Source organism: Vicia villosa, linkage group LG3 (genome assembly GCF_029867415.1).
Source record: "Vicia villosa cultivar HV-30 ecotype Madison, WI linkage group LG3, Vvil1.0, whole genome shotgun sequence".
NCBI lineage: Eukaryota > Viridiplantae > Streptophyta > Magnoliopsida > Fabales > Fabaceae > Vicia > Vicia villosa.
In genome coordinates, this window is record NC_081182.1 from 21,950,396 (window position 1) to 21,967,868 (window position 17,473).

The following is a 17,473-nucleotide window of genomic DNA, read 5'->3' on the forward strand; positions in this document are numbered from 1 at the left end:
TTTACCCTTCTATTTATTGTTTTAATTTACCCTTCTATTTATTGCTATTTCCATCACCAATTTCCCTTAAATCTTAACTTTTTTAACATTTGATTTGTGAAATAAGGTCTAAATCAATAGCTAAATTATACTGTTATTTTTTCAATAAACACCACCGATTACAAAATTTCTGCAAGTACGAATATCAATAATTAAGAATTTTAAAACGGGTTATTTTTAAATTTCTGCAATAGTTTTTAACATTTTTTTATATGATTTTTTATTGTAAAGTTGTATACTCAATTGAAGAAAAATGTCTTGCAAATTCGACTATATTAAGGATATCCATGATTCGATGGCGACATAACGTCTTGCTGCTCCTATTCTTGATGTATGGATTGTCATTAATGGTAAAGGTGTTTAAAATGGGTGCAAATGTATCATACAGTTCATCATTTTTTTTAATCATTTATGACTTTAACAAATGTTTACTTATAAGTGTAATTGTGTATGACCATTGATATCCAAAATGCATGAATGTTTGTAAATTCCACCTGTAAATGAGCACCTTTTGTTGGATTTATCAGAAAAGTAGTTTTGCTTTTATTTTTATTACCTTTTATATTTATTTATTGTTTTATCATTAATTGCGCAAATTTAGTTAATTTATTTTTGCATCAATCAATCATTTCATTCCATATATGTTCTCAGGGCTAAAAATAAGTCTTTTTCAAGGTGTATAAATAAGTCGCTTTAATTGTCTTTCCATTACTTTTATTTTATTGAGAATTGGTCATTTTAATTATGTTTTCATCACAAATATATTGCAAATTTTTACATTATACATTAACACGATTTATCATTAAGTATCCCAGGCACTAGCGTGAAATTTATGACCAAATTAATATATTATTTATTTTCTAAAAATATCTCAATGTATATAATTGATATGCATTATTTTGTTTAACAATGGCTATAATGGATCAATGTATATAATTGATATGCATTATTTTGTTTAACAATGGCTATAATTGATAGGTATTATTTCTATAAATATACCAAAAATAACTATGATCAGATTAATATATAATAATCAATTGAAATCTTTTTTTCAAATTCATTTAAACCATTGAAATCTTTTAATGATTACACTATAGTTTTATCATTATTACACGTGAAAAAATTTTTTTTGGAATTGTGCAATCTTCTTTGGAATACTGCAAAACCTCTTCCACGCTTCTTCTCTTTGATTTCTGAGAAACCCTTCAAATTAAGAATGAAATAACAATTACAAAATTTCAAGGGATGTATATGCATTCAATAAAATTAAAAAGTATTTAATTTTTAAGTGGAACAATGCGAATACACTATGGTTGTCATTTTAAAAATTCATTCCAACATTATTATTCGTTTACTACTCTTCACATGAAAGTAATTTTTTTTCAATTATTTTTTTATTGCACATGTTTACCTTTTCACATGAAAAAAAAGGTTTATTATTAGTTAGTATGATTATTTATTTTTCTCTGCAATATTATTTATTTAAAGACATGATTAAGATTTACTTTGTAAGCATGTTGTTGCATTCTATAAATATCAAGCATATGACAAGTATATACTTAAACATTTTATAATAAAATATTAACATTAAAAAATTATATAAATATTTTTTTTATAAAAAAAATGAAATAATTATGATTGGTGAATTCACAAAGTTTGAATGAGAATATAAATTTGTTAATCTTAATGAGCAATTCTTATATTTTCTTTTTTTTTAATCACTTATTCTTTTTCCTATAAATGTGAATTAATTATTAATTATAATAAATTGTTATTCCCGTTCTCTTTCCAATAACGGTTGCTTTTCTATTTGTTAAAAATATATTTAAGAACACAAATAAGAAAATAATTCAATCTAAATCCAAATTTATGAGAATAAATAAATGATTATAATATTAATGTATAATTATAAAGATGAATAAATTATAGGTAAAGAAATATTATATTTTAAATGATAATTGAGTTATAAATATCGCTAATTTATAGTTAAAGAAATATTATATTTTTAATGATAATTGAGTTATATTTGTGAATACAAATAAAAAATAAATCAATCTAAATGCATATTTATGTTCAACCATATTATAGTTAAATTATTTAATAATTATTTGTTTATTTATTTTTAAAATACTTTATAATCATTTTTTTATAATTACTGTGAGAATAAATTATTTTATTTGTATCAAATAGAATGAGATTTCTCAATAATGATTTACACTATTCTAAAAGCGTATGCGTGATTATTATTGATATTCATATTTATCTTCATCTCCTTAAAAATAATAATATTTAATCATTCTTTTTTAATGTTGGAACCTTGAAAATATCACATTTATTCTTCTTTCTCAAATTTGTATTAAATTAGAGTTTAACAAATAATCTGTTTTTCACATTCTTTTCCATTCTTTTCCATTATTTTAAAAACTATGGTCATTTATAAACTATTAAAGATTTCAAGTGAAATATTTGGATGTTTTTGTCATTTTTTTATGTTCTTTCAAGTGATTATTCAAATGGGATGAATATAACTATTGATAATTGAAAAGTGTGAAATATCACATTTAATGAGGCCAAATACAATTATACACTCATTGTTATTTACGTGAAAAAATTATTAGTAAAAAAAATTATGTTCAACTATTTCACTTCCGATGCATTTTTGGGCTCTCCATACTGTCACATTTATGATTGGAATTTAGTTTACTGTTTTTTAACTTTTCAAAACGATCAAACTTGCCTATTCCAATAAATGGCCTATTCCAATAAATAGCCTATTCCAATAAATTATTATTCCAAATCTAATATTCTATATATTAACTTGATTTACACCTTTACACCTTTTATTATCAAGGTATTAACAAGGAATCGATGATAACACGTTTTTATATCTTCAAAAATTAATTTGATTTAATTTTAAATAATATATTATCATTCAGGTAGATTTGATTTAATTTTAAATAATATATTTTCCTAGCCAATACCAGAGTCAATATATCCAACATTCATCCTATTTTTTTATACAATTGATTAATTTTTTACTATTCAATTCAATTTTGTCTTGAGGTAGTTTTCACTATTATTTATTTTCTTATTTTATTTTGAAGTGTATAATTTGTCTATGTGAAAACAGGTAGAATTTGTTATTATCTAGAAGTTGTATTTAGTTGATTATAAATAATTATTCTCAATTTTAATTATTATCTTTCTCATTAATAGTTTTAAATAATTAAACTAAAATAATCAAAATAATAAAATACAATAACTATTGATAATTGGGAAGTTTAAAATATCACATTTAATGAGGCCAATTACAATTGATACACCCAGTGTTGTTATTCACGTGAAAAAAATATTTTAAAAAAATGTTGAACTATTCCACTTCCAATGCGTTTTTGGCGGCTCACCATCACGTTTCATGTGCATAAACCAATTCCAACGCCATTTTGCAATCATTCTCTTACATTCACAACCCTTCAAATTATTATTATCTTTATTTTATTTTTTATTTATTATGGCTATATTGTGATAGGAAGACTAAATATTAGGGGTGATCGCGGTGCGGTTTGGGCGGTTTTGACGAAAAAAATCATCCGAACCGCAAGAGAAAAAATCGTGCGGTTTGGTTTGGTTCGGTTGGCTTTTAAAAAAAATCCGAACCAAACCAAACCAACCTAATGCGGTTTGGTTCGGTGCGGTTGGTTCGGTTTTTTAGAAATATTTTATTGAATCATTTATATACATATAGATGATAACATAACTTTGTATTTAGACATTCATACACTATCAAATTACAACAAAATCCGTCATATTTTGACAATAACCTTCTATTTAATATGTAAAAATTAAATTAGACAAAAGTGGAATAATAAACATAAAATAATAGTATAAAATAATATAAAATTATTAGAATGAAACAAAAAAATAGAAGATACGAGATATTAGTGAATGTGAAAAAGAAAAAACAAAAGAGTTGAGAGATTAGAGAAGAAGATGTGCGATAAAAACGAAACTGAAATAGGGAACATTTGCATAAAAATGAGAAGGTGAAAAAGAAAGAATATAAGAGAGTAAAGATTATTGAAAAGGAGAGAAGATGTATGTGGCAAAGAAGAAGCGATAATGCTATTAGAGATTTGAGAAGATCGGGACTAAAATCATGTGTAAGGATGAGAAAATTGTTCGTAATCATAAGGTTAAGGTATTATAGATTTAAGTTTGGGTTGGATGTGAGTTAAGTAAAAGTTAGGTTGTAACATAATGCGGTTTGATTCGGTTTGGTTCGGTTTATAAAATACAAACCGCAAACCAAACCGAACCATGCGGTTTTGTTAAAAGATGACCCAAACTAATCCGAACCAAATGCGGTTTTTTGCGGTTTCGGTTTGGTTTGGTTTGGTTTGCGGTTTTCTATTGGGTTGGTTTGGTTTTGATCACCCCTACTAAATATATTTAAGTTAATATGTTTTCAACACAATTCTCTAAATTACAAAACAACAAAATTTTGAGATCATGGTATAATCAAATCGATCATCATCACTAATAATAATATTAACTAATGAATTATAAAATAATATTTCTAATTTGACATAATAACTTAATACTATATATATGCAAATTAATACTATATATATGCAATAGAGGTAGGTATTAGTTGTAGGTGATAATAATTAATCATCTTTTTTTAATTAGTTGTAATTGAGTTTAGGTGATAATAATTCATTTTATAGGTAATTGTAGGTAATTATTAGTTGTATCAACAAGGCTAAATTTGAAAATATCATTGGGAATATGTAGTTTTACGCGATAATAATTAATCAGTCTTTCTTAATATTTGCAATTGTTACTATTTTTTAAGAAATTATTCATCTCCTATTATAATAACTACTATTATAATATTATTTATCTATGTGATATGGGGCCAATAATAATATATTTATTTTGTATTAAATAGTGAGATCCTTTTGCGTCATATCTTTTTAATCCATTTATCAGTATAGTTTTTGTTTAATACTAATTATAAAATTATATTAGTCTACTTTTAATATGGGTAATGGTAAATATATTTATTATAATAAATATATTTATTTTAATAAATTCATTATAATGTAATAAATTTATGGGTAATGGTAAATGAGACCAAAATAAAGAAAATTTATCTTAAAAAAATTAATAAAATAATCTATTTATGAAATAACTATCTTTTTTGAAGAAAAAAAATTCCAAAATATATATGAAAAGAGAGAGTTCATTTTTTTAAAAACTTACTCTTTATTATAAAATAACTATCTTATTTGTAAAAAAACTTAAGAAAAATAATTATTTAATATAATATTAAATAATTTTTTTAATTATAATATTCATTTCAATTACATAAATTTTATTTTTTTTCCGATTTCAATTACAAATAAAAATATACTATGTCAACTAATATATTACAGGTAAAATATATAAACAAGCCTATAATATAAAATTTCTTAAATTTTAAGATAATATATTTATTTTCAAAGTAATCATTAAGAGGTAGTACATGATTATTAAGAGGTAGTACATGATTACCTATTATAAGTTTTACTAAAAAACCCTCTTATACCTTTTTACTAAAAACAATATTTTAATAATTTTATTTATTGGAGACCATTCATTAACGTATTGATAAAACTAAATTCATTATGACCTGCCTCCACAACTTCTTGGGAAACCTACACGGCTACACACCTCTTTTACCATAAAATCTTCAAATTCTAAGATGCTTCAACTATATTGTGGTTCTATATATGCAATCATATTAATCACCTTCCCTTCTATTGTTCTTCAAAAATTATTATACTCTTGCTTATCAAGCATCCATTCAGATATCAACCGATTAAACCGATTATTATATACAAGACAAACACGATCAATAATTGTTTCGTTTGGTATTAATCATTTAATTTTATTATTTTATCATAATCATTGTTGTTGTTTAATTTTTTTTATTTGAAGTTATATCAATGAAATGAATATTTTTAATATTATTTATTTATTAACAAAATAACTAATTTTTTTCAATAAAATATTAATCAGATTGTGGAGGAGGTCTTTTGTGAGATATAATAATGACAGTTTAAAGGAGGATTGGGGTAGTCTTTGGAACATAAAAGCTCCAGCTAGAGCAAAACATTTGTTGTGGAGAATATGTAGGGGCTACTTACCAACGCGTATCAAACTTCGTCAACATTTCGTCCCTTGCCCGTCAACGTGTCAGTTTTGTGAGAATCAAGATGAAGATGATTGGCATATTTTCTTTGAGTGTAATACTTCTATCAGGGGTTGGAGAGCAGCATTTGAATGAATTATTTATTGATCAATAAATCAAATAATTAACTTATTGTCAGAATTGCTTCATTAATCTAAACTACTAACAATAATACTATATAATTATACTAAATATAGTTTTATCTATAAATATTATTTATTTTTTTATGTTTTTTTTAAAATATATATAATATATTAATTATAATTAAAGATACTATTAAAGTATAATAAAAGATACTAAAAACTTCAATTATCAAAAAAATGTTAGCAATTTTTTATGATAAAATTTAACATTTATATTAAAAAAATTGCTATTAATATTTTTTTTTTACAAAAAAACATGATACAATTATGATGTATAAATACATAAATTTCTTATGAAAAACATACATTTTTCGATTGACTGAAACTACTTATAAAATTACATTTAACATGAGACAATTATGATTGATGAATACATAATTTCTTATATAAAAAAATTGTTATTCTTTTTGTATTTTATATACATTTTTAACCATCACTATTATATTAATTTACTATTTATAATGACATTGTATGAACCGTGTGAACTGTAACAGCCCGAATTTAATTAAACTGAGTAATTAAATTAAATAAGGATTTATTTACTTAATTTGGACGAATTTTGATAATTAATTGGATCGTCGGTGTTATTGAGAAACATGTTCGGATTATTAAGTGAAGTTGGAATTTATTCGATTAGTCGAAGAATTAATAAAGTGGAGTATGTAGAGAAATAATATTAGAAATAATATTATTATTGGATTTTATTTATTTGAAGTAAAGTCAGATTTAATTGGATTAATTGGAAAATAATATTAAGGGTAATAATATTATTTGTTGGAGCATAATTATTTATTTGACTACTCTATTTCATCAATTGGGCCTAATTAGTTAAGAAGTGGAGTTATATGGGTTAAGCCCAATATGAATAATATAGTAAGGGTTGGAAGAGTAGAGGTATTATAATTTTGTTCTTTTGCAAAAGAAGAGGAGAAAGGAGACTAAGAGAAGAAGAAAGGGGAAGAGCAACAAGGGGCAAAAGTTAGGGTTTGAAGCACATTGAGGAGGTAAGGGGGAGAATCCTTATTATTATGGGTTAGTATAATTGGGTCAATGGGTAGAAACATGTTTAGGTTGAAATCCCTAATTTTTAAGGTTTTGAAATTGTTAGGTTTTGATGAATAATCTTTGAATTGTGATAATTGATTGTGTTTGGAATTGATATATTGGTATATTATAGAGACCCAATTATAGTTTGAGAGAACAATTTGAAAATGATTTCTCCCTGAGAAACCAATACAGCAGCGCTTCAATTCATGGTATTGGTACTGTAGCACACTTCTTGAAATTACCAATTCTATATGTGTTGTAGTGGCGAGGAGCTTATGTTTAGAATCTAAGAAGTCGTCCCTGTAGCGTGAATGATATGGCCACCTATATATTAAGAATAACAATTGGCTGAGAAGTAACAATTAGCATACTATAAAGACATATTTGTGATAGGTATATGTTAAATCATGTATATGTATAACAAGTTGGATTTACTGTAGCACACATTATAAATTAGTTTGAGAAATCAAGTTTAAAGTTTGTAATACATAATGTTTAATTAGTTTAATATTAACAATCATAAGAATAATGGTTTAGTTCTATAAATATAATTTTTAGGAGTTTTGAATCAAAGATAAACATATCGATTATTTAGTTAATTAATTTTAACTTTGATAAAGTTGTTAGAGTTGCCAATAAAATTGTTAGAGTTGTTTAGAGTTATTAAGAGTCATATTTTTATTTGTTTTGCGTAATTTTAACATGTTTAGAGTTGTTAGTGTATGATGTCGGTGTTTGTTTTTTTGTTGAAACTTTAACAATTCATATCTTTTGAACCGTAACTCCGTTTGAGTCTCCGTTCGAAGCGTTAGAAAGCTAGCGCGATATTTTTTTCAATAAAAATGATCTTGAGTAATAGAATGCTAGGAAGTGGAAATAGAATAGAAATAGAAGTGAATTAAATTAATATAGTTTGATATTAATTGGTTAAATTAATAGTTGAATTAATTTCAATGAGTTCAATTGATTGGAATAAAATTTGGAATTAGATCAATTATTCGATTTGTCGGTAAATTACGGTATTTTGAGGATTTGTCCGTAATTGTGTTTTGTCTTAAATATGTATGTTGAGAAATATATATACTTGCATGCCAATGATGTTGTGCTAATATTGATTCTCTATGAGTAGTTGGTTAATATTAATTCTAATGATTAATTGCTTGATGTTGAAAGTGTGTGTTCATGTATAATTGGCAAAATGAGAATTAACATGAGATAGTGTGGTTACTAGTGTTAATTGGATTGTGTGAATCGTAATTGATTAATTGACCTCTTGTATGTAAATGATGTGTGTGTTGTGAATGTTGTGTACAATTGGTGGATAATTCATAGAGTTGAATTATTGTGATATGCGGAAAGTTAAGATGGTAGAGATGATCTTAATTGCATATATTTGTGATATTGTACATACATTCATATCATGGATGCCTTGAAACAAAGGTGGTTTGCTTTGAAACATAAGCGAGGCTTAGATTCTAAAGTGAATCGGAAGCGGTAAACTATATGTTTACGTTTGGTGGGCTTTGGTCTTGTCCGGATCGGAAGCGTGGCTTGGATTCTAGATATTGAATCGGAAAGCTGTGAAACTTTGGGTTCACAATTCGGTACCACATGCATAGCGTCACATATCTTGCATTGAGTCACATTAAAATTATGCGATAATTGAGTATGTGAAGTTGATGTAGTTGTGATATGTGTATGAGTTTGATAATTGAAACGAGTGAAGTTTGAATATATATTTGATAAAATGTGTGAATATGTGATAACTATGATTGTGTACTTAATTGAGAATATAATAGTAGAATTGAAATATTATACTATTCAAGCTTGTTGTATACTCGATAACATGTGAAATATGGGTTGATTACTATTATCTACATGGTTATACATAGTATGATTAATTATTTGAAGCGTTGATTTAACCATTGTATTCCGTTATACTTTCTTCATAATGGTTTGTATTCTCACCCTTCTGTTTTAATGTTGCCCTCGTTTGGCGACATGCAGGTTCTGGAGTTAGTAGCTCGCGTGTGATCTTAGTCGGAGTTTCTTCCGAGTTATTTGGAGATTAGGTAGTGAGTCGATGCTCTGGTCATGTAACACTGGGTAGACTAGTTATTTGAACTCATGTTTCTATTCGGTTATGTATTACGTTTGATTTGAGAACCTGTCATGTTACTACTTGTTGTTTGATAGGCTCTTAAGTCAAATATTCTGAATTATGTTTTAATTTATGTTGATATGACTATTGAGACTTGATCATGGTATGGGACATGGATCATTTTATGAAACACATGAGTATTTAGTAGTTTCCGCTGTGAATGCATATTCTGGATAAATATGATTAATTGAGAAGTACTATTTGAAATGACCAGGTGTATCAAATATTGTAAGTAAATGCTGTCGGTTTTTAGTTTTTGAAAACATCGATGTGACACCCTTTTGTTATATGCATGCTTATTCTCTGATTATATGCTTATTTATTTTGGGGTATAAAAGGGGTGTTACATTAGTGGTATCAGAGCATGGTCGACCAGTTGGTCAAGGTTATTAATGTCTTTTATCCTGTTGTATTTGATTCGTGTATATGACACGATCGATACTGTTTTGTCAAGTTGTTGGTTGTTTAGGACGATGGTTGCGGGAAGGAATGTTGACATTAATGTTGAGGCAATGATGAGGTTGACTGGTGTGATTGGACAAGCGCTGCAAGAGAATGTCGGTTATGGAGGAAAGGATGAGTTCTGTGCTTTTGGAGACTTTCAAAGGTGCAACCCGCCGATCTTTGAAGGAGGGTATGGACCGGACAAAGCGCACGCATGGATAAGAGAAATTGAGAAGATCTTTCAAGTCGTGAGTTGTACTGATGTACAGAAGGTACAGTTTGGTACTCACATACTGACAAAAGAAGCTGACGTTTGGTGGAGTAATACTGTGCGGAGATTTGAAATAGAAGGTATTGAAGTTACTTGGACTTTTTTCCGTGATGCATTTTTGGGAAACTATTTTCCAGAAGATGTGCGTGAAAAGAAAGAAGTGAGGTTTCTACAGTTGAAACGAGGAGGAGAACAATTCTGTGAGAAATCGTATGATGACATTAGGGAACAATCTGGTCGTGGCAAGAATCCAAGTGGGGGATGAGCTTCTACTCCGATTAAGTGCTACAGGTGTGGCAAGACGGGTCACAAAACTGTTGATTGTGGAGTTGGTTCGAGTAGGATTTGCTACAGTTGTGGTGAGCAAGGACACAATTGTGTCATGTGCGATAAGCCAAAGAAGGATCAAGCGAAAGGAAAAATGTTTGCATTGTCTGGTGCTGAGACTACTTCTAAGGATAAGTTAATCTGAGGTACGTGCTTTATTATTGATAATGGTGCAACGCATTATTTTATTCTTTGGATTGTGCTATAAGATTGGATCATGTTTTATCTGTTCTGCATGGAAGTGTAGTTATTGATACAACTGTTGTGGCTTTGTTTCTATTTCTTTTACGTGTTTGAATTATCCGTTGAGCATCTTTGGTAGATATTTTGAGAATTCATTTAGGTTGTTTTCCGTTAGACTAAGTTGATGAATTTTGGTATGAATTGTTTGGAGTTGAATCAAGTAATTGTAACTTTAAGGGGAGATTGTGGATCTCGGTGTTGTAAGTGACTTCGAGTGCAAGTTCTGAAGGAACACTATTATAGTTTAGTAACGATGGTTTATGTTTCATTATGATTGTCAACTGTCTATTGACAAATTGAGGACCTGATCACCCTTAATCTATTGTTGATAGGAAGCGATATCGTATTGAACGAGATAGACTTGTCTTACTAACTTAGTAGCGTGTAAAGCAACTAAGGAGAAGTTGAAGAGTAGATTTGAGGAATTGTTTGAGAAGAGGTTCATTGTCTGAGTGTATAGCCGTAGAGTCACCCCTGTTCGTCGAGTAAGAAGAAAGAAGGTTCTATGAGGTAATGTTTCTTGAGGATATTTGATTCAAAGAGCAACGATGATCATGTTTAACATTTAAGGATTGTGTTATCGGTGCTGAAAGAGAAGAAGGTTATGTAAAGCTTTCTGAATGTGAGTTTTGGTTGGAAGAAGTGAATTTTCTTGGATATGGGATTTCGAGTTGAGGTGTGTTGATGCAGATATCGATAAGTGGTAGCTTATGCTTCAAGGTAACTTAAAGTTTAAAAGGGGAATTATTCGATGTATGTATTGGAGTTGTTGCCTTTGTGTTTGTTTGGAATGTAAGAGGCATTGTTTGTGTGGATCAAGGTTTGATGTGTTGAGTGATCACAAGAATTGAATATGAGGTAAAGAAGACGAGTAGAATTTCGAAGAATTTTAATCTTTGGTTTGAATTACCATCCTGGAAAAGCGAATGTTGTAACTTATGCATTGAGTAGGATATCATTGCATATGTCTATGTCAATGATTCGAGAATTAAAGGTGTTGGAACAATTTAGAGACTCGAGTTTGGTTTGTGAGATGAAGCCTTCGTATGTTAAGTTTGGTATGTTGAAGCTTACTTGTGGGATTCTTGACGAGGTTAGAGAGGGTAAAAAAAAATGGATTTAGAATTAGTTGACAAGATGACATTGATGAAGCAAGGGAAAAGGTAATAACTTTCAGATTGATGAGAATGGTGTCATGAGATGTTGTGATCGAGTTTGTATTCCTGATGGTTAGAATTCGGACAAAGAGAATTTTGGATGAGAAACATCGTAATGATTTGAGTATTAATCATGGTGTTAATGATGTATCGAGATTTGAGGAAATGTGTAGTGGTAAAGTATGAAGAGGGGCATACCGGAATTGTGTATTTGAGTTGGATTTGTCAGGAACCGTTTCATTTGGTGCAGCAATTGTCTATTTTCGAGTGGAAGTGAGATAGTATCTCTATGGATTTTGTTTCGAGATTTCCGAGGCATCGAGTAATTGTGAAGTGAGTTAAGTTAGTGTGGATAGTTGACGAAATGTGCTCGTTTTATTCCGATGAAGATGGATTATTCGATGAAGAGACTTGTTAAGTTGTGCATCGAAAGGATTGTGTGTTTGCATGGTATTTTCTTCGAATGTTGGAATTACATCTTTTGAAGCCTTGTGTGGTCGTAAGTGTAGAACATTTTGTATCGGTATGAATCGAGAGAGAGAGAGTAGATGTGGTTTTGGTGTTGAGATGGTTGTGTCGATTGAATTTTCGAGGACGAAAATAATTTAAGTGGGGGAGAGTTGTAACAGCCCGAATTTAATTAAACTGAGTAATTAAATTAAATAAGGATTTATTTACTTAATTTGGACGAATTTTGATAATTAATTGGATCGTCGGTGTTATTGAGAAACATGTTCGGATTATTAAGTGAAGTTGGAATTTATTCGATTAGTCGAAGAATTAATAAAGTGGAGTATGTAGAGAAATAATATTAGAAATAATATTATTATTGGATTTTATTTATTTGAAGTAAAGTCAGATTTAATTGGATTAATTGGAAAATAATATTAAGGGTAATAATATTATTTGTTGGAGCATAATTATTTATTTGACTACTCTATTTCATCAATTGGGCCTAATTAGTTAAGAAGTGGAGTTATATGGGTTAAGCCCAATATGAATAATATAGTAAGGGTTGGAAGAGTAGAGGTATTATAATTTTGTTCTTTTGCAAAAGAAGAGGAGAAAGGAGACTAAGAGAAGAAGAAAGGGGAAGAGCAACAAGGGGCAAAAGTTAGGGTTTGAAGCACATTGAGGAGGTAAGGGGGAGAATCCTTATTATTATGGGTTAGTATAATTGGGTCAATGGGTAGAAACATGTTTAGGTTGAAATCCCTAATTTTTAAGGTTTTGAAATTGTTAGGTTTTGATGAATAATCTTTGAATTGTGATAATTGATTGTGTTTGGAATTGATATATTGGTATATTATAGAGACCCAATTATAGTTTGAGAGAACAATTTGAAAATGATTTCTCCCTGAGAAACCAATACAGCAGCGCTTCAATTCATGGTATTGGTACTGTAGCACACTTCTTGAAATTACCAATTCTATATGTGTTGTAGTGGCGAGGAGCTTATGTTTAGAATCTAAGAAGTCGTCCCTGTAGCGTGAATGATATGGCCACCTATATATTAAGAATAACAATTGGCTGAGAAGTAACAATTAGCATACTATAAAGACATATTTGTGATAGGTATATGTTAAATCATGTATATGTATAACAAGTTGGATTTACTGTAGCACACATTATAAATTAGTTTGAGAAATCAAGTTTAAAGTTTGTAATACATAATGTTTAATTAGTTTAATATTAACAATCATAAGAATAATGGTTTAGTTCTATAAATATAATTTTTAGGAGTTTTGAATCAAAGATAAACATATCGATTATTTAGTTAATTAATTTTAACTTTGATAAAGTTGTTAGAGTTGCCAATAAAATTGTTAGAGTTGTTTAGAGTTATTAAGAGTCATATTTTTATTTGTTTTGCGTAATTTTAACATGTTTAGAGTTGTTAGTGTATGATGTCGGTGTTTGTTTTTTTGTTGAAACTTTAACAATTCATATCTTTTGAACCGTAACTCCGTTTGAGTCTCCGTTCGAAGCGTTAGAAAGCTAGCGCGATATTTTTTTCAATAAAAATGATCTTGAGTAATAGAATGCTAGGAAGTGGAAATAGAATAGAAATAGAAGTGAATTAAATTAATATAGTTTGATATTAATTGGTTAAATTAATAGTTGAATTAATTTCAATGAGTTCAATTGATTGGAATAAAATTTGGAATTAGATCAATTATTCGATTTGTCGGTAAATTACGGTATTTTGAGGATTTGTCCGTAATTGTGTTTTGTCTTAAATATGTATGTTGAGAAATATATATACTTGCATGCCAATGATGTTGTGCTAATATTGATTCTCTATGAGTAGTTGGTTAATATTAATTCTAATGATTAATTGCTTGATGTTGAAAGTGTGTGTTCATGTATAATTGGCAAAATGAGAATTAACATGAGATAGTGTGGTTACTAGTGTTAATTGGATTGTGTGAATCGTAATTGATTAATTGACCTCTTGTATGTAAATGATGTGTGTGTTGTGAATGTTGTGTACAATTGGTGGATAATTCATAGAGTTGAATTATTGTGATATGCGGAAAGTTAAGATGGTAGAGATGATCTTAATTGCATATATTTGTGATATTGTACATACATTCATATCATGGATGCCTTGAAACAAAGGTGGTTTGCTTTGAAACATAAGCGAGGCTTAGATTCTAAAGTGAATCGGAAGCGGTAAACTATATGTTTACGTTTGGTGGGCTTTGGTCTTGTCCGGATCGGAAGCGTGGCTTGGATTCTAGATATTGAATCGGAAAGCGGTGAAACTTTGGGTTCACAATTCGGTACCACATGCATAGCGTCACATATCTTGCATTGAGTCACATTAAAATTATGCGATAATTGAGTATGTGAAGTTGATGTAGTTGTGATATGTGTATGAGTTTGATAATTGAAACGAGTGAAGTTTGAATATATATTTGATAAAATGTGTGAATATGTGATAACTATGATTGTGTACTTAATTGAGAATATAATAGTAGAATTGAAATATTATACTATTCAAGCTTGTTGTATACTCGATAACATGTGAAATATGGGTTGATTACTATTATCTACATGGTTATACATAGTATGATTAATTATTTGAAGCGTTGATTTAACCATTGTATTCCGTTATACTTTCTTCATAATGGTTTGTATTCTCACCCTTCTGTTTTAATGTTGCCCTCGTTTGGCGACATGCAGGTTCTGGAGTTAGTAGCTCGCGTGTGATCTTAGTCGGAGTTTCTTCCGAGTTATTTGGAGATTAGGTAGTGAGTCGATGCTCTGGTCATGTAACACTGGGTAGACTAGTTATTTGAACTCATGTTTCTATTCGGTTATGTATTACGTTTGATTTGAGAACCTGTCATGTTACTACTTGTTGTTTGATAGGCTCTTAAGTCAAATATTCTGAATTATGTTTTAATTTATGTTGATATGACTATTGAGACTTGATCATGGTATGGGACATGGATCATTTTATGAAACACATGAGTATTTAGTAGTTTCCGCTGTGAATGCATATTCTGGATAAATATGATTAATTGAGAAGTACTATTTGAAATGACCAGGTGTATCAAATATTGTAAGTAAATGCTGTCGGTTTTTAGTTTTTGAAAACATCGATGTGACACCCTTTTGTTATATGCATGCTTATTCTCTGATTATATGCTTATTTATTTTGGGGTATAAAAGGGGTGTTACATGAACGCACGGGTAAATGATTTCTTAATTATTTTCTTTATTTTTCTACTAAAATATACATTTTTCGACGGGACAAAGCTACTTAATGTGTATATATTTTATTTACATTTTTAACCATCATTATATTATATTTATTTACAACTGATAGATAAATACTTAATTATTTCCTTTATTTTTTATATGTACATATTAATCTATAACTGATATTTTTGAATAAATAAATCTATTAAATATATTGAAATTTTTATTTAAAATAAGTAAAAAGATTTCAAATGCTTATAATAACATAGGAGTATGAGTGACAATAAACAAAATTTGGACAAAAGAGTTTGGTACCTCTTACCAAATCAAATAAATATAATCACATATATTATATTTATTTATTATTCATAATATTGTGCAATACGTGCGAACGCACGGGTAGATGATTACTCATGATAGATTATAACTATATTGTATGATGTGTGCAAACACACGGGTAGATGACTACCTAATTATTTTATTTATTTTTTCTACTATAGTATATATTTCTAACTAGATTAAATTAATATTTATTTGACAATTATAATTTCAAATGTTATTTATTTTTAATTTGTGTATCTTTTATATATATTTATTAACCATCGTTATATATTTATTTATTGTTTATATCGACTTTGCGTGACCCGTGCGAACGCACGGGTCCATTACTAGTATATATATATATATATATATATATATATATATATATATATATATATATATGGTTAAATACGTTTTTAGTCCCTATAAATATGCGACCCTGTATTTTTAGTCCCTATAAAACTTTTCTTCAATGAATGGTCCTTCTAAAATTTTTATGCATGTAATTTTAGTCCCGACTGTCAAACCAATGTGTATTTTAGAATGATTATTTTGCAGACATGTTCATAATGTTTTAAAAAGTTCCTGGAAAAAAAAAACTCAAAATTTAATTTCTAAGTTGAGATTTTCATTACTTTTATCATTATTTTTTAAAATTTGAAAAATTCATATTTATAGGGTAATTAAACAGTTTTTAAAATTTTAGAAAATAGTAGAGACTGAAATTGCATGCATAAATATTTTAGAAGGACCATTCATTGAAGGAAAATTTTATAGGACTAAAAATGTAGGGCCGCATATTTATAGGGACTAAAAACGTATTTAACCTATATATATATATATATATATATATATATATATATATATATATATATATATATATATATATATATATATATATATATATATATATATATATATATATATATATATATATATATCATTTTTTTATGAAAAGAATAGATGACTAAGATGAAAGTCATTATTATGACATGGATTGCGCCATTTCTTGACAAAACTTAATATTTTCCCTCAGTTTTTCACAAAACCGACGTAACAAGTTGCTCAGGGTTTGAGCTTCGATTTCCATCTCCTCCAATTTTATGTTTTATTTAGAACCCAAAATACGCCTTTATTTTTTATAAAATTTTACGTCGGATATCTTCCCTCGGTTTTTTAGAAAACCGAGATAAGAACTCTCTAAATTTTTTATTCATTTAGAACAAAAAAAGTGCCGTTATTTTTTATAGATTTTACATTGGATAAGTTCCCTCGGTTTTTTAAGAAAATTGATATAAAAACTCTCTAAATTTTTTATTTCTTCAGAATTAATGTTAAGTCTCATTTTACTTTTTGAGCCCTAGCAAACAAAAG